Raw genomic sequence first — 7,899 nt, forward strand, 5'->3', positions numbered from 1 at the left:
GAAGAAAATAAGAACTGGAGTACCCGGACGACCGAAGAAATCGTTTAACATGATTCCGAGCGTCTCAGAAGAGGCTACTGACGAGCAAGAAACCCTGTCCGATGAGTCAGCAAACCTGGCTATCTTATCAGAACCTTTGTCCATGAAGCAAGCCCTGGCTTCTCCGTACGCAAACGATTGGAGGAAAGCAGTAACGGAAGAGTTCGTTTCGCTTATCAAGTGCGAAACCTGGGACATCGTTGACTGTCCGGAAAACCAGAAGGTCCTCGGAAATCGTCTCGTCTTCCGAACGAAGTACTTACCCAGCGGAGAAGTAGAGAAAAGGAAAGCCAGGCTCGTAGCGAAAGGTTTTGCCCAGAGACCAGGGATCGACTACCAAGAGACGTTCGCACCCGTCATTAGATCCAGCTCCATAAGACTGCTTATGGCCCTTGCTGTGGAAATCGGTTTGGAAGTCCACCAAATGGATGTCGTCACGGCCTATCTTAATGGCGAACTCGAGGAAGAAATATATATGGTCGTCCCGGAAGGATTAACAGAATCCCTCGAAGAAATCGTCAAGTCAACCCGGTTCGACAAGTCGATCATTGCCAGAGCAAAGAAATGGACCAGCGACCTGGAAGAAGAGGGACATAAAGTCTGTCGCATCAAGAAATCCCTCTACGGCTTAAAACAATCGGGCCGCCAATGGTACAAGAAGTTACATCAAAGACTTTCGGAAATTGGAATGACACCATTGAAGAGCGACCCCTGCTTATACGTTTTAAGAGTCGCGGAAGATATTATGATCATTGGAGTCTATGTCGACGATCTGATCCTTGCATGCAATAACCCGGATTGGATGACTGAAGTATAGCTTGAACTTGGAAGAAAATTCGATATGAAGGACCTGGGGCCAATCCATTGCTGTCTCGGAATGGAATTTCACCAAGATCTAAAACAAAATACCATCCGGATTTCCCAAGCGAAATATGCAGAAACGGTCCTGAAACGTTTCAACATGCAAGACTCCAAAGCAATTGCGACTCCAATGGATGCCAACAACAAGTTGCAAAACCCAGAACACCCAGTAGCAGAAGACATCAGTCGTATTCCGTATCAATCTCTGGTCGGCTCTCTCATGTACCTGGTAGTGTCATCACGACCGGATATGGCGTATTCAGTCAGCGCATTGAGCCAGTTCAATACAAGTTATGACGAAACTCATTGGATTGCCGGGAAAAGAGTTCTGAGATACCTGAAGGGAACTCTTCATCATGGGTTGATTTATCGGAAGACCGGATTGCCAATCCAGGGTTTCGTTGATGCAGACTATGGAGGCTGTCCGAAAGATAGGAAGTCATATACTGGATATGTCTTCAAACTAGCCGGCGCTGCAGTATCCTGGGAAGCCCGGAAACAGCGAACTGTTGCCTTGTCCAGTACAGAAGCAGAATATATGGCAATGTCCGACGCAACCAAAGAAGCCATATATCTCAAGGGACTTCTCAACGAACTTGGAGTGTCAGCTCAGGCGATCGAGCTGTACAACGACAACCAGGGTGCCCAGAAACTCGTTCAGAATCCTGTTTTCCATGCCCGAACGAAGCACATTGATATCCGGCACCACTTCATTCGAGACACCTACGACCAGGGACATATAGCCTTACGGTATCTACCAACAGAGGAAATGCCAGCTGACATCTGTACGAAGAGCCTGTTCCGTCCGAAGCATCTCCTCTGCGTCAAAGCCCTTGGACTGGAAATAATTAAATGACCACCCCCTGGATAGAAGATTGAAACCACCGATATTAAGAGGGACTGTTGTAAATTAGCGATAATACCGGTTGTTTTTTATCTATATCCAGATTATATTTTCTATACTTATGTTTTTTATGCATCGCGGACATTCTTGTAATCTTTATTTTTTATCGCGATGCCTTAACTATATAACCGGATAACATTCCGATAACGTTTGTCAGTTCTCAGTCGTCAGTTCACAGTTGATCAGTTCCCAGTTATTAGTTGTCAGTAGCGTTCACGGAAATTAACATAAATGTTTAACTTAAATTAATAAAGAGTTTATAACCAGTTAATCCCAGAGTCGTTCTTGCGTCAAACAACAACAAATAATCATCTTAATGTTCTTTTTATTGATGATTGTCTATGCCTATTAATAATTATCTTAATGTTCTTTTTATTGATGATTGTTTATGCCTATTAATAATTATCTTAATGTTCTTTTTATTGATGATTGTTTATGCCTATTAATAATTATCTTAATGTTCTTTTTATTGATGATTGTTTATGCCTATTAATAATTATCTTAATGTTCTTTTTATTGATGATTGTTTATGCCTATTAATAATTATCTTAATGTTCTTTTTATTGATGATTGTTTATGCATATTAATAATTATCTTAATGTTCTTTTTATTGATGATTGTTTATGCCTATTAATAATTATCTTAATGTTCTTTTTATTGATGAGCTTAAGTTGTAAATTTTTAATTTGATACTTTCAAAGTAACGTTAATTAAACCTTCAATACCTTGATTTAAATTTTCATTTATAATCCTTATTTAATTTAAGGATGATGTCAGTTTGTAAGTCTCGTTAATTTAATTCCCCCTTTCCCAAAGAGAGGGTCTGAAAATTTAAATCACTTGGCAGAGACTGGAGATCTTCAACATTCAGTGACAGACTCTGAATCTCAATGGGCATTTAAAAAACTGTATAAATTTAAATTGAAATTCCAAATTATAATTAAATACTTTTTGTTTGATATGTTGATATTAACGTAATCAATCCTTGAATACTATATTGGTACTATCAACACCATCGTTAAATTTATTACTTAAATAATATAATTTTTTTAAATATAATAATCAAATTAGCGACTTATAATTAGTTAACTTTAAATAAGTATGTTTCATTGACTAAAATTACATTTCTAAAAATTGTTAGGTTGATAGCACTTTCATGTTTCATGTAGAAATTTCATATTTCCGTGGATGGAGAGATGAACACGTTGATTCCGTTTGTCGTTGATTGAAATTAGATTCATTTTGATCATAAATTTCATTTTATATTTTGAGTTGTTGATTTTATGAGATTGTTGATTGTATTTTTATAATTATCACTTACGTAACTGTTATTAGTAGATCAACCCAGCGAGAGTGGAAACTGCCAAAATGATTAGTCGATTCCGTTTGTCGTTGATTGAAATTAGTTTCAATTTGATTATAAATTTCATTTTATATCTTTGAGTTGTTGATTGTATTTTTATAACGTAACTGTTATTAGTAGATGAACCCAGCGAGAGTGGAAACTACCAAAATGATTAGTTGATTCCGTTTGTCGTTGATTGAAATTAGTTTCAATTTTATCATAAATTTCATTTTATATCTTTGAGTTGTTGATTTTATTTTTATAATTATCACTTACGTAACTGTTATTAGTAGATGAACCCAGCGAGAGCGGAAACTGCCAAAATGATTAGTTAATTTTGCAAAGAATCTGCAATTTAATTCTGCAAAAATCTACCTATTATTTTATGTCAGTTCCGTTAAGTGATCATTTAATTTTAAACTTGCCAAACAAATAGTGAGCAATGGTACCTCCGTCCCAAACTAGTTATAGTTTTAAAACGCTGACTCGAGTTTCATTTTGTTAATACATTTAATTTTATTAGTAAATCAACCTCCCTAACTTTTAAGCAGACGAGTCTTCAAAACGATATCATTGGTGAAATTAGAAAACTCTCTCTGCTTAGCGCGCCTTCTGTCGGGGAGAACTTTAATTTCTTTTTTGATTAATATGATAATATTAATTGTAATGTTTAAGTTCCCAAGTAGAAATCTAATCTTGCCTAGGATTAAAAAGATATATAATAATTATAAATTGCCCAAAAAAATTGCAAGCAACTGTCTCTCCTCCTCTAGCGCGATACAATATATATTCGACAGCATCCAGTGGCGGGCGTCGGGGAGGTGGGGGGGGGTCCATATCTAAAGCCAGACAGCTCTCTCTTTCTCTCTCGTCTCGTGGCGGTCGTCGGGGAGGGGGGGGGGTCCGTATCGTTGTACCTCTCTCTTCTCTTCACTATAATTTATCTCGCTCTATATTACAAGCAAGCGTGGCTTCGTGGTAACGCGCGCGCTCGGGCGTCTTCACTGACGTCTCGTATGGATTGGGATATCGCAGGTTCGAGGCCCGGCACCGACAGAAAAATAATTTCAATTGAAATTAAATACTTTGCGCCACCTATGAGGTGTAACGCGAACTACGGATGAATTTCGAGTCGAAAATTCGCGGGAAATTTGAAATTCAAAAAATTTATTATTATGCGGTTACACCAAATCCAGCCAGCCGACCAGCCGTCCAGCCAACAGAGGTCGGAACAATACTTTCGAGCTCTAAACCAAAGTTACAGCATTACGACAACATTTTATTAAAAAAAATAAACATTACATTATAAGGAATATGAAAATTGAAAGAGAAAAAAAGGCTTAGCTCTCGTGAAAGTTGACCTTGTGTTTCGAAATGTAATTAAACTCTAAGCCTTGGCGAGTCAAATTTAATACTTTTTACAGTTTAAATGCCTTGCGGGTAACATTATATGATTTTGTTCGCTAAAGGGCCCAATTCTGTCATGTTTATCAACAGCTCTAACAGCTAAATAGTAACGATTACCCTCCACAAAATTTGTCAAAGTGCACGCCATTGGGAGGGGAAGTGCCTTGACGTCACCAAGCTTCTTCCAAAGTGCCGGATTTGGTGCTACCGAGGTTTCTTGGTAAGCGTATAATTGGTATAAGATTATGTCAGCGTAGGTAGCGTTTATCTTCATATTCCACGAAAGAACGATACCTTTTTCAAAAAACACAACAACGCAATGACAATAATTAGTGGAAACCTACCGTAACTTTGACACGTCATCGTAACGCTTGAACTGTAATACTATGGAGACGTCTTCACTAACCTTCGAAGTACTCGTAATGACACTAATGAAGGTCGGTGGTGGTATGTTTCTACTCATGGTTAAGGATCTACTTCTGGTAGACATTGACATGGCGGGTGTTGTGGTACTTTTACGCGTACCTCTCGTTAATGTCCCAACCAAATTACTTGTAGGCTTTGAAGTAGGCAACTCTGTGTTACTATAAGCAAAAATATATACTATTTCATACAGAAAGACTGGGAGAACGCTTGCGAGCTTGTACGCGATATTTACGGTTAGTGGGTAATAATGCGTTCCCTCTTCGAGTAGTTACAAATCAAGCACTACGCCTTCCATTTCCGAGACCTATTCACCAAATACATAACGCGCTACATAAAATAGAGCCTAAGTCTGAAATTCCTACTGTATAGGAGGAAAATACTATATATACATGTATGTCGAGTTATATTTCACTCCTATTGGATTTAAGCTGAATATATGGTAGTAATAGGTGGAACCATGGGATGAGAAAACACATGTTTGGTTGTTTACATTTTTATCTCCGCTTTTGACGTTACTGCGGCTCAGCTAAGTAAGGTTTTATTTTCAAAAATTCAAAGAAAGTATGGAGGAATCTGAGGAAGAACTTGGCCTTAACCTTTTGACAATTGGAGATGGACCTCCAATGTCAATTGATGAAGTTTTAAACGACTTTAAGTGCGAATCATTCTCTTTAAAAGTGGACCAGAATGGAGAGAGAAGAAAGATTTTAGAAGAACTAAAGCGTGATGGAAGACTTGAAAATATTGTTAAGATTCCTGCTTAGTTTTGATTCTAGTAACGACAACTTCCCGTCCTTGACTGTGTTATAATGTATAGAAAGATAACGCGCCTTGCCGCTGAAATGTTGTTGGTTATGGTTGTTTAAATTAAGGCTCGATATAATTGATACAACATAGTTTAATACTCAAAGGTTACAAAAAGGAACTGTCGTTATTAATCGCTACGCTACGCATTACCCTAGATCTCGGAACTGGTTTTTTCAAGATCTTTTGAACAGGCTTTAGAATGAATAGATGGCGCTTATAGCTAATCTGGGTAGTGTAAGATTTGGCGGGTATTTTCAAATATAAAACATCACATAGTTTTAACTTTTAAACCCCCTAATAATTTAAAACCACACAAACGACGTATCATTATACCGATTGTCCCCGCGTGCAAATACTTGAAGGTCACACCTACGCTGTACTGTTTATTTGCACGAAATAAAAGCTTTATTATTATTATTATTATTATTATCTCATTTTTCTTATGAAACAAAACAAAATTAAAGTTAATTAATGAGTATGCAAATTTAAAGTTCGGTAATTAATCTTCTTGGGGGTTGACGTGCTTGCCTGAGATTGTACCGTCCTTGAGGTATGTTCGGTGTTGGACAACGTGGTGTCGGTGGTGTCGGTGGACCCGGGGTTGTTACAATTGGACTGGATTGTGGGGCCATGGTAGGAGAAGACGACAGTGACGGTACAGTATCGGTGAGATCATTTTCAATGTCTTCGACAAGTATGTTCGGGTAATTTCAAATATAAAACATCACATCCGCTACTCTAATAATTTTGTCTATTTTAAAATTATAAAGTTTGGATCTGTACAAAAGTACCGGGAAAAAGAAAAACAACAAAGTTTTAAGTGAGAAAATTCAGCAGTTAATGGAACTGCTTGGTTAAACAAAGGCTCCGCGGGTTAACTTTTATAGGTCAAGCGTGGTTAGATGGAATGTGTATTCCAAAATATAGCTGTACGTACAACGAAGGAGATGATTTTGAAGCCGCCTATGTCATATCTCACGAAATGGGACACAAGTTAGTATGACCGAGTTATTAAAACATTACTTATAGGTCCCAAATATCGACCACGTTTAAGTTCAGACGTAAGTGCTCTACCAATTTAAATTTCAATGGGGAACAGAACTACTTTGATGATGTGATAGTCCTAATTGTTCTCTTCATAATGGTACCAAGTACTTAGGCCTGTACCAATTAGAGTTCGAGTAATTAAGCGCTGAATAAAAAGCCTATTTTCCTAATTTTTGTTTGGGTATGCCTCACGACGGCGCTGGTAACAACTGCGACGCTAATAAGTTTATCATGTCACCCGTAACGGGAGCTGGGAAGATCACGTGGTCTACTTGTAGCAACAAAGCCCTGAAGAAATTCCTTAAGTAATTAACCGATCAATTACTCTAAGAAAGTAACTTAAAATCAAAAATTTATAAACGTATTTACGCGCGTCAGTAAAGACCAAGTGAGAACGTGTTTAAGCGATGACGCGGTTCAACCACCTCGTTTCGATTTCGATAAAAATGGACAATTACCAGGACAAGAATACCCACCAGATGCCCAGTGGAAATTAGCCATGGGTAAAAACTACGCTGCTTATATGCCGAATAAGAAACCATACAGTGTAAGGATACGCAAACAGTATACGCAACGTTCTCCAGCTCCTGTATTACCGGCCGGATTTCCAGTTCCGTGGTTTCCTGAGTTTCGAGGACCACAGAATTGAGCAGTAGTTTCAACTTATTTATATGCCAAGTACCGACCAAAGCCCCTGACTCCAAATCAATAACATAGGAAACCGGTGATAACTTTTCTACAACTCGATAGGGACCCTCCCAAGCGAGGGCTAATTTAGCCGAGAACTTAGCTGCAGCGTTGAATAAGCTGTCTCTTACTTTCCACACTAATTTCCCTACTTCTAGTTCCCCATCGGAATAGTTCCGGCCATAAAAGCGTTTTTGTTTAGCACTGGCTTGCTCATTCATTTCCTGAGCAAAATCAATGGCCAACTGCCATTCAAGGAGGGGTCCATCTTCATAACGCCTTATCTCTCCTTCTATATCCTCGGGGACATCGGCAAATGTACGCTCATCCCAGGGTTATCTAGGCTCATACCCATGAAGTAAATAAAAGGGGGATG

The 7,899-nt window shown here is 38.4% G+C and overlaps 1 long non-coding RNA gene across 1 annotated transcript; it reads right to left on the bottom strand.

The window, feature by feature from the left end:
* Nucleotides 1-2,292: 2,292 nt before the first annotated feature.
* LOC149630002 (uncharacterized) lies at nt 2,293-4,226 on the bottom strand. The gene is made up of 4 exons (XR_016374311.1): nt 3,575-4,226; nt 3,426-3,510; nt 2,928-2,955; nt 2,293-2,710 (listed from the first exon to the last, which is right to left on the bottom strand). It is a non-coding gene; the product is annotated as an uncharacterized LOC149630002 (long non-coding RNA).
* Between the last annotated feature and the right edge of the window lie 3,673 nt (nt 4,227-7,899).

This window comes from Phalangium opilio, unplaced genomic scaffold (genome assembly GCF_054372755.1).
Source record: "Phalangium opilio isolate 3A_F unplaced genomic scaffold, DU_Popi_V2 ptg000104l_1, whole genome shotgun sequence".
Lineage (NCBI taxonomy): Eukaryota > Metazoa > Arthropoda > Arachnida > Opiliones > Phalangiidae > Phalangium > Phalangium opilio.